The 14,074-nt window shown below is 45.0% G+C and overlaps 1 pseudogene; it reads left to right on the plus strand.

The window, feature by feature from the left end:
• Positions 1 to 3,653: 3,653 nt before the first annotated feature.
• Positions 3,654 to 3,769, plus strand: LOC120614731 (uncharacterized; annotated as a pseudogene).
• Positions 3,770 to 14,074: the final 10,305 nt, after the last annotated feature.

The raw sequence follows: 14,074 nt of genomic DNA on the forward strand, positions 1-14,074 counted from the left end.
ATTCCCCTGTCCCACCTCCAATCTTTGAGTAAAACTGAAGTCTCAAAGACATAAGCTGTAATAATAATAATGAGGTTTCAAGTACTTTCTAGCATGCCACTGGAGATCCATAGGTGTATAAATAAATCATGTGTTAAAAAGGGGCCCTCATTTGCATCTTTGAATCTCTGGCCTCTGGCACAGTAGCAGGTGCATATTTGGGATTCAGTAATTGTTTGTGGAATTGACTGGAACTGAAGTTGCAAGATTTCTTGGCTACATTCAATAGGCTGCTGCCAATTATAACTTATTCATGGTATATTCTAACTAAAATGTAATTGTTCTTTGCACTGGAGGTAGGGTCTTAAAGAATCACCTGTAATGCAAGTTTATACTGTGACATCATGAGACACCTATTGAAACAGGTGTTTGGTAGTCACCCCTTCCAGCCTCAAGGAGACCAGACACTTATCTTGAGCCCCAACAAGGGAGCAGAGCAGACCTTTTGGGAGTGTGGGGTCTGCAATCAAACTGCCTGATTGTGAACCCTGGGATCACTCCTGGCATTTGTGTGTCTGTGGGCTTGTGATTTCAGCTGTCAAGTCCTCATTTCCTCATCTGTAATGTGGGGATGATAATAGTATCTACCTCATCAGATTGTTGAGAGGAATGAATGATGCCACCCATGAAAATGTTCAATATGAATCCTGAGAAAAAGCATGCACTCATTAAATGACAGTAAATGACAACTGTTCTTACTAATAAATGGTAGACTGAAGGGGTAGAGAGATCATAGGATGAGCTCAAATCATTTTGTTTCCAAATACTTTGAAAATGTGACCCAGACACTAGGGAGCAGCTCCAGGCAGTCATTTATTGCCTTGGTGTAAAACTCCATTATTCCCACAATGAATGTAATAAGTAAGTAAAAATCTTTTCCATTCCCACCCCCTCTCCTATACACATGTGCACATACACTTTTATCCAGAAATACTAAAATAGTTCATGGAGGATAGTTTTGCCTACATGTCTTGTACTGCAGTTACTCCTTATTTCTAAAACCTGAACTTGCCTGAGCAGCTTGGTGTGCATGGGTGCTGAACCACCTACTCACGGTAGAAAGATAAGCAGCCTTAGATTCCCACTGAGCTTTAGAATTTGACTTTAGGGCTTTCCCATAGCAGGTATGCCTAGTTGACAAACATAAGGAGCTCAGAAGTTTCTCTTACCCACAGATTCCCCCATATGTCCTGGGAGAGCCCAGCGCTATCTAGGGTTTCCAGAATTAGAACGAGCCACTGAGGATGTCATGTGTAAGGGTAGGCAGGCTGCTGACTAGATATTTTCTTAACATCTTCTCATCCTTTGGCATCTACTCCAGGAAACGCCAGCCAGAGCTCTCCAATTAGCTAACATATGGGTAGAATCTATAAGAAAATGATGTATAATCTGTACCAGTTAAGTGCTCTGGAGAATTGATTTCCTGGAGATAAAAGGATAACGAGGATGTAGGTTTGTCATGCTGTCCTCTGAAAACATTATCAGGCAACCTCGCACCACAGAGTCTGTGTTTTCTCATAGCACAGTTTTATCCTGTTAATGTGTTTTCAAGACCTGCACTTTTACCCAATTGATTTGGTCAAGAGTAAGAAACATTTAACAACCAGGATAAGAAAGTTCTCTATTCCAGAGAAGTAGTTATGGTTTTGAAATTCCGGCAAAAGAAATGCAGATGAGACTCTAAGACCGAGGCAATGAAATAATCATCGTGACCTTACTTTCCAAAGCCATCCCCACAGAGTTGAGCTTTTCATGTTACCCTTGTCCATGGCCCAGGCTTCTAAGAGAAGCACATTTGAGACAGAGGACAGGGGGCCATGCTCAGGTCCTCCAGCCAGAGCTAACGGTCACACCAGATGAGGGCTAGCGCCATCCCTAATGCACTGGAGAAAAACAAGGGGCCAAGGAATTCATTCTGTGTCCGTGACCAGAAGTAGCATGAACAATGGCCGCGGCAGTGCTTCCAGCAAGACCTTGGGAAGTTTACAGCGATGATGACTAAAAAGCTCTAGCTTCAAAACACCCTCAGGGTAGTTTTTACTTGTCTCGAAGAAATCTTATAGCTCTGGTTTTATGGGAATCTTGTGGACTTCTCTGGAGAGAATGTTCGCTGCGAAGTAGTAGATGTCTGAAAAGACATTTTATGTCAGGGTCTAATTTAAATAGCTGCTTGGCAGTGTTTCTTCGTGATGCAAACGCTCAGTCCTGTGTAGACAGGATCAGGACTGATGAGTTATAAATACAGCATCAGAGACTTCGTCTTCTCCAGGATCAGGTCATGTAATACTCGTCTTCCTTTAGCTATAGGGGAGAATTCTCCAAATCGTTGCTCTGTAACGTGAACGAAGCTAATGGCTTAAATTGTCTCTCCTTGAGGAACTAAGTGAGCTGCTAGATGCGTTAATCCAGATAGCTCAATCTGTGTCAACAATAGACGAGAAAAGTGTTCGATTCTTAACATTCGAGGTGTTAGAGCAGATCTCAGCTCTCAGCAAGGGCATTTGTTTTGTTTTCTCTCTCTTCAGCATTTTCTTATGAAAAAGAATAGTCACGTACATGTACTTGGGTTTGTTGATGTAAAGAGAATTTAAAATAACTTGGATAGAAAATGAGAGGATTATACTGCAAAAGAAATCTAAGCAGAGGCGGTATAGACTGAAGGGACTTTCTAGGCTTTACAGCCCAAAAGTGAGTTGGAATCCCAGCTCCTCCCCTTTGTAACCGTGTGAACTTTGTCCAGCTAATGAATGTCTTGTTTCCTCATTTGCAAAATAATAATAATAGTGATGATGATGATGATGATGATGATGATGATGATTTTAGCAGCACCTTCTTCCTAGGGTTGCGCCAATAATTAAATATGAAAGGAAATGTAAAGAATTTATAACAATGGCTAACTGTATACTAGGAGATGGTTTGTGGTTTAAGAAGGCCTCATATATAATACTACTTTCCCTACCCAAGTTCTGAGCAAATTAGAGGTAAACAAAAGAGTAAGAAAAAAAAAGACTAAAATATCAGCCTGTTTACTGATAAAGCCAATGTTAAAATATAGCTTAGGGTTAGGGCAACAGTGGTCTGCACCCCAGAATGATACTACCTTTCTCAGCAGTTCTAGACACATGTGGACCACTACAGGCTTCCCCTCCCAACACTGGGGTGGGGGAGAAGAGAGAGAGAGAGAGAGAGAAAGTGAGCATGAACGAGCGAACCATTGATTGATTGATTGATTGACTGATTGATTGATTTGTACCGGGCATGCCCGATTTCCCTCTTGAAAGTGTAAGGAGTGGGGCAGAGTGTTGGGGGAAAACTTACTTCTGGAACATCGAAGGAAGAAGTGCCTCCCTGCCAAAGTGATCGTTCCTTGTGAGCCATGGCAATTAAACTGTGGACATTCCATGCTGAGCCCACATCGTTATGTAGTTTGCCCGGGGCACAGGAGACCCTCAACAGATGCTTCTGAAGGAATGGAGGAAGAAGTACTACGTATTTTACTGTTCATTTTTGTTAAAAAGCACCTCCTGGACCTGGTTCCATAGTGTAGCGATTAGCACATCTGCTTTACACACAGACGGTCCTGGGTTCGCACCCCAGTGGAGCCACGGTCCATGGTCTACGGCCGTACCCCCCTGAATAAGCCCAATGTCTGATCTCAGAAGCTAAGCAGGGTCGGGCCTGATTAGTACTTGGATGGGAGACCACCTAGGAAGATCAGGTGCTGTAGGCATAACTAATAATAAATAATAGAAAAAACATAAATAAATAAATAAATAAATAAATAAATAAATAAATAGCACCTCCAGGGAGACTGTAAGTAACTGGCCAACCCTTCTAAGCTCGCTTGCCAATCCCGGCCTTTATTTTCACTCTCTACTCAACTCCCAAACCAGGTGCCTGGAGCACTCACTTGGTCCTTAGCCCCGGCAACCTGTATTGATTTTCTGTCCCTGGTCTTTCTCTCCAGCCATCTTATCCCTCCATGCTCCGCAGTATTGTGGGCTGCACACCACTTTCCCAGATTTTATGACACGCTCTGCTCTGTGCCGCGGGCAGAGGGCAACACCAGTGTGTCTCAGGGAGATCAGTGCGGAAGTGGGGGCCAACCCATGGGCCTCTCTGGATCGCACACCCTCCACTTCACCAAAGAGTGCTTCTACTCAAAAATGGCTGAATTCACTGCTTAATTCCATTCAGCAAACACTTAACAAAAGCTAGATAGAGGTCAAGGAGAATGAGGTGGGTCCCCTCCTCCCACGCCCCCTGCTGAGTCCCCCTAGGTGGGCTAAGTTCCTCTGGGGAAGGCCATGCTGAGGGGCAGCCCTCCCCTGGGGCTCTCTTTCCAGGTTGGGTAAGTGCTCCAATCTCTTGCTCCTCAGGACTAGGGAAGGTTAAGAGTTCCCTTTGGATTTGGACTGCAGCCTCCACTATGGCGTGTCCTGAACCCCGCCCTTCCCTATGGAAACTCTGGTCCCTTTATCAAGCTCCTCCCAGGGCCCAGTTCAGGATGCCATCTCCTCTTACCTTGGACTTTGCCTGAACAGTATTAGGCAGATGGTCCAGGAGCATTTGTCTTTGTTTAAAATGAAGCTCCAGTCATCCCTGGATGGTGGCTGTGAGCCTGTGAGCTGCCCAGTCCATGGCACTGGGCACACAGGCTTTTCGCAGGAGGTGCCATGCACCTGCTCTGTCCTAAATGCCCTCTGGGTGGCTACTGTTGGAGTGGAGGGGTAAGGGTTTTATTCTAGGGCATCCGTTTTCAGAAAAGAGGTTAAAAACGGAGAGTAGGCTGGAGTTCGAGGGTAGCAGAGCCAAGAGGGTGATGTGTGAAAATGCTCCTGGGAAAACAGTACTGTCAGAAAATCCGATGGCAGTAAATCATCAAATGAATCTTATTTTTCATGGAGTGGGTGAATAAGGAGGAAAGGGACAGAGGGGGTCTAAGAGATAAAATGTGCCAGAAAGGGAATGATGGGAGATTTTTTCTTTCTTTCTTCTTTTTTTTTTTTTTACAAAGAACTGGAGCTTTTCTGACTCTATTATTTTAAAGGTATGTATCCATGTTGCGACTCTGCTGGGAGCTAGTCTCTGTGCCAGGCACAGAGGACGTGAAGATGAGCAATAAACATGATCTAGTCTCCATTCTCAAGGGGCTGGAAATTCAGTTGTTTCCAGCCTTGTCTCTGCTCCCATATAGAGGACCCTGTAGAATGACCCCTTCTCCCCGGTGATCCAAATCTGCCCTGTCTCTTCTGAGTGTGCCCCCACTGAGAATCGCCTGTTCTACTGCACATACACACTGACCTGGAACACTAGGTAGGTGTGATAGATGCTACACCACACAGGGACACATGGCCCCATGGGCGCTGAAGAGGAAGCAGGAGATAACGTTCGAGCCGGACCTGGAATAAGGAGTGTGACACAGGTGGTAAAGTGGGAAGAGGAAGGGCATCCAGAGGGAGGAGGTGGCACGAACAAAGGCAGAGAAGTGGAGGTCACCTGGAGCATCCCGGAAGAACAAGTGTCCTCATGCCCATGCAGGGAAGGCTACTGGATTTAGCAAATAAAAATAACAAATTTCCCCCCAACTTGGGGCAGACTTATATTTTAAAAAAATTATTCATCGTTTATCTAAAGCGCGAATTTTACCGGGCTTCCTGTATTTTCGCCTGGCACTCCTACCTGACTCGAAGTGCCTCTAGGCACACCCGGCCACTCTAAGGAGCATTTCTGGCCTCGGCTTCTGGTCAGTTGCATAGGAGGAAGCTCAATGCAGAGGCCTTACGGAGTCTTGGTTGGTCGATCTTGGAAAATTTTCTTGATTGCTTGCTATTTCTATTTTAAAATGATTATTAGCTAACAAGGAAAGCCTTACTAAAGCGGATATTTCGCTTGGGGATGAACCTGCACTACTTGTACAGAGCTCTGGGGGCTCTCAGCAAAAAGAAATGCTGAGGATGCTACCCCACCCTGCCAGGGAGAATGCTGGCAACCAAAAGCAGGCTTTTGACTCTCTTGCCCTCTAGTGGCCAAATGTGTGCACAAGGATTTGTGTTTCTGGTTAGTCTCATTCTCTTGGGGTCCTCTGCGGCTCTAACTCTTCAGGAAGTGATGTCGTGAAGAAAGATGCAGGAAGGTGCAGGTGCTGGCAGGCCCTAAGCCCCAAAGGCAGTCTGAGAGGGGCTTGGAGCCAGGAAAGAGGTGTAGAACGCTATGCTGCTGCCCTGTCTCCTCCTGCTTCTTCACGATGCTTACGGGCAAGGCTTCAGACTCTGGGGATTGAATCTGCCCAAGGTTGCCTTTCCTTTCATCTATTTATCCAACAAATATTTCCAGAATGTCTACTATGGGCCAGATACTGTGCTGGGCACTGGGCATCACATCTGACACATTTTATTATGATTTGGAATTAAACCAAAATGTTTGCACTGAGTTCTAGAGATTGCACCTGAGGCAAATTGAATACACAACTAGGCACCGGAATTTTAAAATTGTAAAACGGTCTACCTGATTAATACATGTTTAGTTGAACTTTAGTTTTTCTGCCACATCTTTTCTTTATAACTCATACATACAGCATCTTTCTGACAAAGAGTCATTAGACTTCTTGACAAGCATTTGTAATTTGGCACACAGTAATCAATCAAATTTCACATAACATAAAACTAATGCTATGCGATGTGCCTAGAGCTATTCCTAACTTTATGAAAAAAGAGTCTTGCAAAATGTTCATTTTTTTTTCTTTTGCCTAGAACATGCAATGCAGAGTGAACTAGCATTGAAAGAATGTACCAACGAAATTCTATTAGAGCGATGAAGTTGTTTTGGAACTAGTGGGGTCTATTTGTGGTTGTACTGACCAAACTAAATCAGTATAAAACCTAGGTGAGATGTCGATGTGTCACCTGAGCTCATTCAGCTGTTTGGGGTCATATTCCCAACTTCTGCTACCTCAAGTTCAATTAACTCCTACACCATCTCAGTTTTACTTCCTAATTATTTTTTTAACTCCACATGGATTTTTAAAAAATAGCTTAGATTCTGACATCTCTGTTCCTCCTGAACTATTGTAATGGACGCTTTAGGGTTGTCCCTTTTCCTGCTTCTGTCAAATCTGTTCTCCACGCAGATTTATCTAAAACGGAAATCCGATCATGTCCTGGCTCCTTTTGCCCTGCACATGGCTCCGCGGTGCTTACAGGGTAAAGGTCAAGCTTTTGTGCATTGAATGCATGGGACCACCACCTGTCCAGCCATATTTGCCATCACTCCATCACCCTCCCCACTGCATCTAGGATGCTAGGATCTCTGAGGGTGTTCCGAATTGGTTTGTGGACCTGCTAAATGAAGGTCCAGACATCTAAATCTATTTCTGTGCTATGTTGCTTGTGTGTTCTCTCCTTTGTAAAACCCAGTAGTCCTGAGGTGGCCGAATCCCATTCTAAACAAGTTATGAATCTATTGACTGTGTTTTTAGAGCCACATTATCAGTGAGTTTATCAGATTCCAGAGGCTTTCTGTCCTTTCCATTTCCACTCTGCGGCTGTGTGGAATTCTCTGGCTAATTCTCTTTGTGTGTCCAGAGCTGTGTTCACTGGATTTTGACATCAACATAGAGTAGAAATGCTTTGGTTTCAAAAGCCTGTTCTTTTCTTCCTTTTTGGAGCGGGGCGAGGGGGGAAGGTTACTGATGGGGTGAGAGTTGGGATCCCCAGTCTTTCTAACTGGGAAAGCACGATCTTCCCCAGCAGACGCTTCCTACATTGACTAAATTTCTATGTATTCTAATCTTTCCAGCCAGTCTTGCAAACCTAATACCACTGGGCATGCCTCATCCAAATCTATTTTCATATTTTTATTGTGTTTCGATTACTGAGGTCATCGCATTTATTTTCATTCAGAGCACTGCAAACACTGAAGAACAGTGCCCAAATAAATTCCCTGTGAAGTAGAGGGAATAGCTACCACGTCACTACGTAGGAGTGAACTAACAAATATTAAGAGATCTTGCTGATCAGTCCAGCAATTTACCTTTCGTATTAGACCCAGAAGCTTTAGTCATATGTCTGGATTGCTCAGGGATCATGACCCACGTGAGAATGGTAAAGGTTGGTTTATCATGTTATGACCAAGATTGATAGAACTGTCAATCGCATTCTATGTATTCACTTCCCACACTTACATGGCACTTCCAATGTGCCAGGTACTATCTTTTTATCCTCACAGCAACCCTGTGAGGTAGGTACTATTATTATTTCCAGTTTACAGGTAGAAAAAAATACGTTGCCCAAGTTCGCACAGCAGGAAAGCGAATGGTGGAGCAAAGACTCAGGCTGGGATTCAGAGCTAGTGTTCTCTCCACACTGACACGCCTGCAGAAATATTAGCAGTGTGAGGTGGCTATGACCAGGTGGTCCCCTTACCTTAAAGCTCTGTGTGCACTCAGCTCAGCCTCTGTGTAAAGACGAGGCCTCACAAAACAAATCTGGAGCCTCATATGTATAGCTGGCACTCACGCTGAAGGACGAACATAGAGAGTAAAGCACAGCTCCCCTCAACTCCCTTCCCTTAGGACAGCCAGAGCGGGTGGGAAGAGGCCCCGGCATGCATCATCTGACCTCACGAACACGAACATGGGGTGCCTGGCAAAGCAGTTACAAGAGAACTGGATTCCCACGTTATCACTGAGAGGGTTCGGCCTAAAGCCTCCGTTTTACAGAGAAGCAACCCCAGGGCTCAGAGAGGTTAAATAACCACTTGTCCAGGATCACACAGCTCAAGAGTGAGTGTGGGGTTGCTTCTGAGTAAACTGAGGACTTGAATAAAACAGTACTTTGTGAATTACCAGTTTCCTGCCACTGTTTTCACTGGGTCACATTTGTGGTTTATTTTTGCTTCTTATTGGATACATAGATGCTGGTGTGATCATCTACACAATTTCTGTAGACTAGTGCCTCAAACTTGTGTGTAATGGATGAGCTTTAATTTATGAGAACATTTAAACCAGGTGGGCAGGTTGCAGGCCACTTGCTCTTGTGAGAGAATGTGGAGGAGGTGGGGAGAAGTAACGGGGGACGCAGTCTGAGCCTCACTGTAGGTTTATCATGGCTTCTAACTAATTGCCTGGCTGCTCTTCCCTCCCCCACCCCCTACCCTCCACTCCCCACATTCAATTCAGCCTCCACTGCGCCAACAAAATCACTTTCTAAAGCACAGATCTGGCCTATTCATTCCTCGTTGCCTACAGGATACAATTTAAATTCCTCATTTGAAATGCTAGAATCCTAGACATTGGCCTTTATTTATTTTATCAACTTTCTGCCAATCTCTGCTCCCACCACTAATTTTTTTAAACGTCTTTACTTTCTGTTATAATTTGCCACCATCCCCACCCCTCACAGTAAACTCGCTACTTGAATGTTCTGATTTTCACAGGTTGTGACTGGTTTAGATGACAAGGGAGAGGCCTACCCATGGGTTGGGTTCTGATTTATACGAGGAAGCAGGAAGAATAGGAAATGGCTTTTCCAGGCCTTTTGAGCAGTTGGACATGGTTCTTTGACATTTAGGGTACAGCAGTATCTACGTCAAGATGACAGCCACTCTGAAAAACCAACAGGGATCTGTCCTTGTCCCTCATCCAGCTGTCCCCATGCCTGCTCGCTTCTTTCTCTACCTTCGGCCTGCTCTCTCTCATTTGCTCACATGCTCTCTCCTGTTCACTCATGCTCTCTCTCTCTCTTTCTCTTTCTGCCTCATTTGCTAATGTCTCTCTTTGTGGCTCTCAGCTTTTGCCCACCATACTGCCTGTATTTGTGCTGACTAACTGAATTCAGTTTTCCCAGGACTTTACCGGTTTTAGCAGTGACATTTGTGCATCCTGGGAACACTCGAAGTCCTGAGCATTCCAGGAATATTGGTCACCCCCACCTGCATCCCTTTCCCATACATCTCATATGTGAATTCAGTAAGAAAGAAGTGGGGAGATCTGACTAGGTCTCTTATCCCCTCTCCAGCCCAGAGCACTTGAGCTCTGCCATCTTCAAGCCGATCCCTACTGACCAGGACAAGGTACAGCCTGGGGGTGGCACAGAGATGCGTCTCCAGCGCCTTTCTCAGAAGGGGCTTGTGAGCAGGCAAGCTTGGAAACATTATCAATTCCTCTCTGGTTCGCTGTGTCACTTTCTACACCAGTTTGTCACTTACCGAGGTCCTGGGGTTCTTATGCACATCAGGTGGGTATATACGTGTGGGAACGGGTAGAAACTTGTTATCATGTTACCCTTTGCCCTTCTATGAATTCAGTCATGTTACACCGATTAGACCCTTTAATGTGGTACACCCTGGCCCACCTCACAGTAAATTTTATTCCCCTCAACCTCGTCCAGTCAAGAAATTGTCAAGTTTGCAAAAGGGGATACTTAAAGCCAAGTGGCATAATCTGGGAAATGATTAATTTTAAGCTCTAGTCACACGTGGAGGCAAACACAAAATTCTCTGCTGCCGGCCGACAGGTGGAGAAGCCAAGCCCCAGACCAGCTGGTCAGCGCAGGGGGTCTTCTTCTACGCCCCCAATTTCAGCACCTCGCCCACCTCCTTGGCTCCAGAAACCGGGTCCTTCATTAGAAAAACTGTTTTTCCCCTCTGCAAAGCACAGAAGTTCTCCCCTCTCTTTAAATTCTGGGGTCTGAGAGAAGAAAATGAACTCACTGCAAAAATACTTACGCTCTGAAGCACATAATTGGTTTTCAAGAATTGACTATAAAACTAGAAGGTGCGCGAGCGAGATGGGTACGCTGGAGAGAGGAGGCTCCGGGCGCGACAGTGCAGCTGCAGCGCCCGGCGCCCTAGGACCCCCCACCCCCCGCGCCCTCCGAGCCCCGCGCCCTCCGAGCCCCGCGCCCTTGCAGCGCGCACAGCCGTAGCCCGCCACAGCCGGGCGCTCGGGCAGCGGAGTGACCGCGGCCTGCCCCGCGCGGTCTCCGGGTCTCTGCGCACACCTGTCAGCCTCCAGGGGGGTGAGATGGAGGCTCTGCTGTGTGTCTCTCTTAAAAATAAAGTTTGTGGCTGTTATTCACTAAGGCTAAGAATTGATGAAAAGTGAAATAACTAGATGCATTATTGAAACAAAGTCTGTTTTACAGTCGTTTGTTTGTTTGTTTGTTTTTTAGCAGAGAAACTTATAGAGGCAAGAGTCCAGTTTCAAATGAGTTTCTCCCGCCCTGGTAAGGAAAGGGAAGAATTTTGAGTCCTAGAGGTGGGGGCGGAGGACAGCAACAGCTCAGGGGAAGCAGCAATAAGGAAAATGCGCCCCCTTCAGGACCCCAGGAGACAGAGCATAGATCTCTTTCTGCTGGATCGAGGTCACCTCCAGGGCTGGCTCTCAGAGCCAGCAAACCCCATCCCTGTGCAGCACCCTCCCACCCCACCCCAGGCCAGGCCTGCGCCCTGGCTCAGCTCACAGGCTCTTTCCCCGTCTGACCATGCCCTGGCTTCTCCCCATTATGGATGATGGAGGGTCCCTGCCTCACCTCCTCCGGGAAGTCCTGCACACCTGCTACGTTGGCTTAGCTCACTCTGGCATAAAAGGGGTGGGGAGGAAAGCATAGACGAGTGGCAATTTTTACTTAAAAGTTGCCACCTGGAATCCAGACTTGGTCTGCGGTGACCCGGAAGCAGAGCTGAACATTGGTTTCTCCATGGTGTGCTGCACACATGGCCGCTTCAGCTTCCGAATTTTGCAGACGTGGTCTTTGCTCTCTAGCATCCTCCCACTTAAAAGAGATAAAAAGAAACCCCCATAAAAGTGAACATCAATGGATTCTTTTGAAAAGAAAGCAAATATGCTTAAAGTACTAACACATTGGCTCTAAGTATAGTTCGTATTTATAAGCACAAGAGGAATTTGTATGGGGTGCAGGAGCCAAGCTCCAAGGCATCTGAATAAAGAGACTTAAATGGTGGGGAATCGGGGGCACCTCCCTTCTCTTTGGCTGGCAGGGTCTCCTTGGAGCAGCTGGGATTTTAAGGACTACAAGTCAGAGCAGTAGGATCGGGTTACCTTCTGGAGAGGATGCTGGAGAAACAAATGGTGACCTGATCATATATATAATTCCTTTCTGGTCACACAGAAAGGAAAATTCTGTTTTGATAGGTGAATTACACAGAATATCAGACTGTGAAATTTGTGTTTTCCGACATGAAATCGTTGGTGGCGCTTGTCATGCGTCTCTCATGAGGTTCACACCTATAATTGATGCTTCAATTTCTCTTCTGAGGTCTGTGTCCGGAAACTCAGACAGACAGCACCGTTATGATCATTTCCCATTTGGAAACCTGAGGAGCACGAGGGCTGATCTTAGACTACACAAAGGGGACCATCTGTACTGCTTTGTCTGGAACAGCAATGGCTTCTGCATCTTCTCTTACTGAATTGTCAGTAGTGTCCCCTTTCCCTGTCACCAGGGCTCTGGTTTACATTTAAGTGTAAGGACGCCCCAGCCAGCTGACACATGGCTGGCAAAACGAGGACTAAAGGTCCTATATTATGTTCATTAGATCATCGGTTTAAGCAAATGTTTTCTCAGTTGTCGAAAGTCCTTCATTTCTGAGTTCAGGGGGACAGAGAGCAGCGTGCTCTTAGAAAGGAGACGTGTAACACATCAAACACGAGGTCTCTGTTTGAAACATTTTTGTTTTGCTTGTTTTTTACTTTGTTTTGTTTTCCTTTCACGGTTATCGATGCCTCTGAAAATTACATTATATGACTTCAGCAAGCATTCGCTATTTCTTCTGTGTCCTGATGTCAAGTCATTTTAAGCCATCTTGGCCTTAGGGTTTCAAGTAAAAAAATAAGCCATCTTGGCCTTAGGGTTTCAAGTAAAAAAATAAAATAAAACATCTATCAGGGTAATTCCACTTATGCTTGGTTCTAGCAATGATTTTCCTCTTAAAAAACTTACATAAAGGAAGTTGACATGCTCTCCATGGCCTGTAATTAAATAGGCTTGCCGAGAAGACTTACGTAATAGTTCCTGAGTCTTGTGATTAATGTCCATCATGGTGGATGCCCCTTTCGGTTGCATTATCAAAACCAATAATGACCCAATTCTGTAATAGGTTAGCTCTTACTGTAAAATCACCATCTGCACTTACAGCAGTCTTTTATTCCAACCCTTGTCTTTCCTCTTAAATGACACTTTTTGTGTGTTAGTTCATTTTGAGTCATGAATTACCAACATATAGAGCCATTAACTAAGAATTAGTCTTGCACCTTCCCTGGCTAAGAAATGGAGTTGAAAATTGAGCTCTTGGTCTCATTACTGTAGCCCTCTAGACGACTGGAGGAAAATCAAATTTCAAATTCTTCCCGCTTCCCTTATGCCTCTCACAGCAAATTTCAAAGGATGGCGGTAGGCAGATTGGTTTGGGATGGCAATTTTTAAACCCAGAAATTACATTAAACCAAAATTAAAAAAAAACCACGGTGTACTTCTAGTACAAATAGCATTTCTTCCTGAAAGGACATCTCCACAGTAACAGCAATGACAATAATAGTATTTTTCATGCAGATCTGAGTTATTGAGCTTAGGTAGTTTGCAGAATTCAGTTACTGTTTTCCAGAGACCCCTCTCAGAGAAACTGACAATCAGCAAAAAGTTCTTAGTAAGGGAAATAATAAATGACTTAGTAAAAGATGTATAGTCAGTGTGACAATGGCATTAATACAGAGCCTTCTCAAATTGTTTTCAGCTCCTATTCTCGAGGAGGAATAAAAGGCTAGCAACTGGTCCACCAGAAGCTTTCCCCCATACAATGGTCAGAAAGTTGAACTATTCAAGAGAACGTGTTTTACTGTAATATATGTCTAGATTTTGTGGTCCATAATGATTTTGTTAATTAGCTTCACAGGGAATGCCCTTTTTTTTTAATCTTTTTTTTCTTTTTGGTGCCTTCCACATGGAGTTTTGCTTCTAGGAGTATCTACAGAGGAAGTAGTCTGCTTTGCCCGTGGGGGAGGGGAGGGTCCCAGCAG

The sequence above is a fragment of the Pteropus medius genome, unplaced genomic scaffold (genome assembly GCF_902729225.1).
Source record: "Pteropus medius unplaced genomic scaffold, Ma_sr-lr_union100, whole genome shotgun sequence".
Lineage (NCBI taxonomy): Eukaryota > Metazoa > Chordata > Mammalia > Chiroptera > Pteropodidae > Pteropus > Pteropus medius.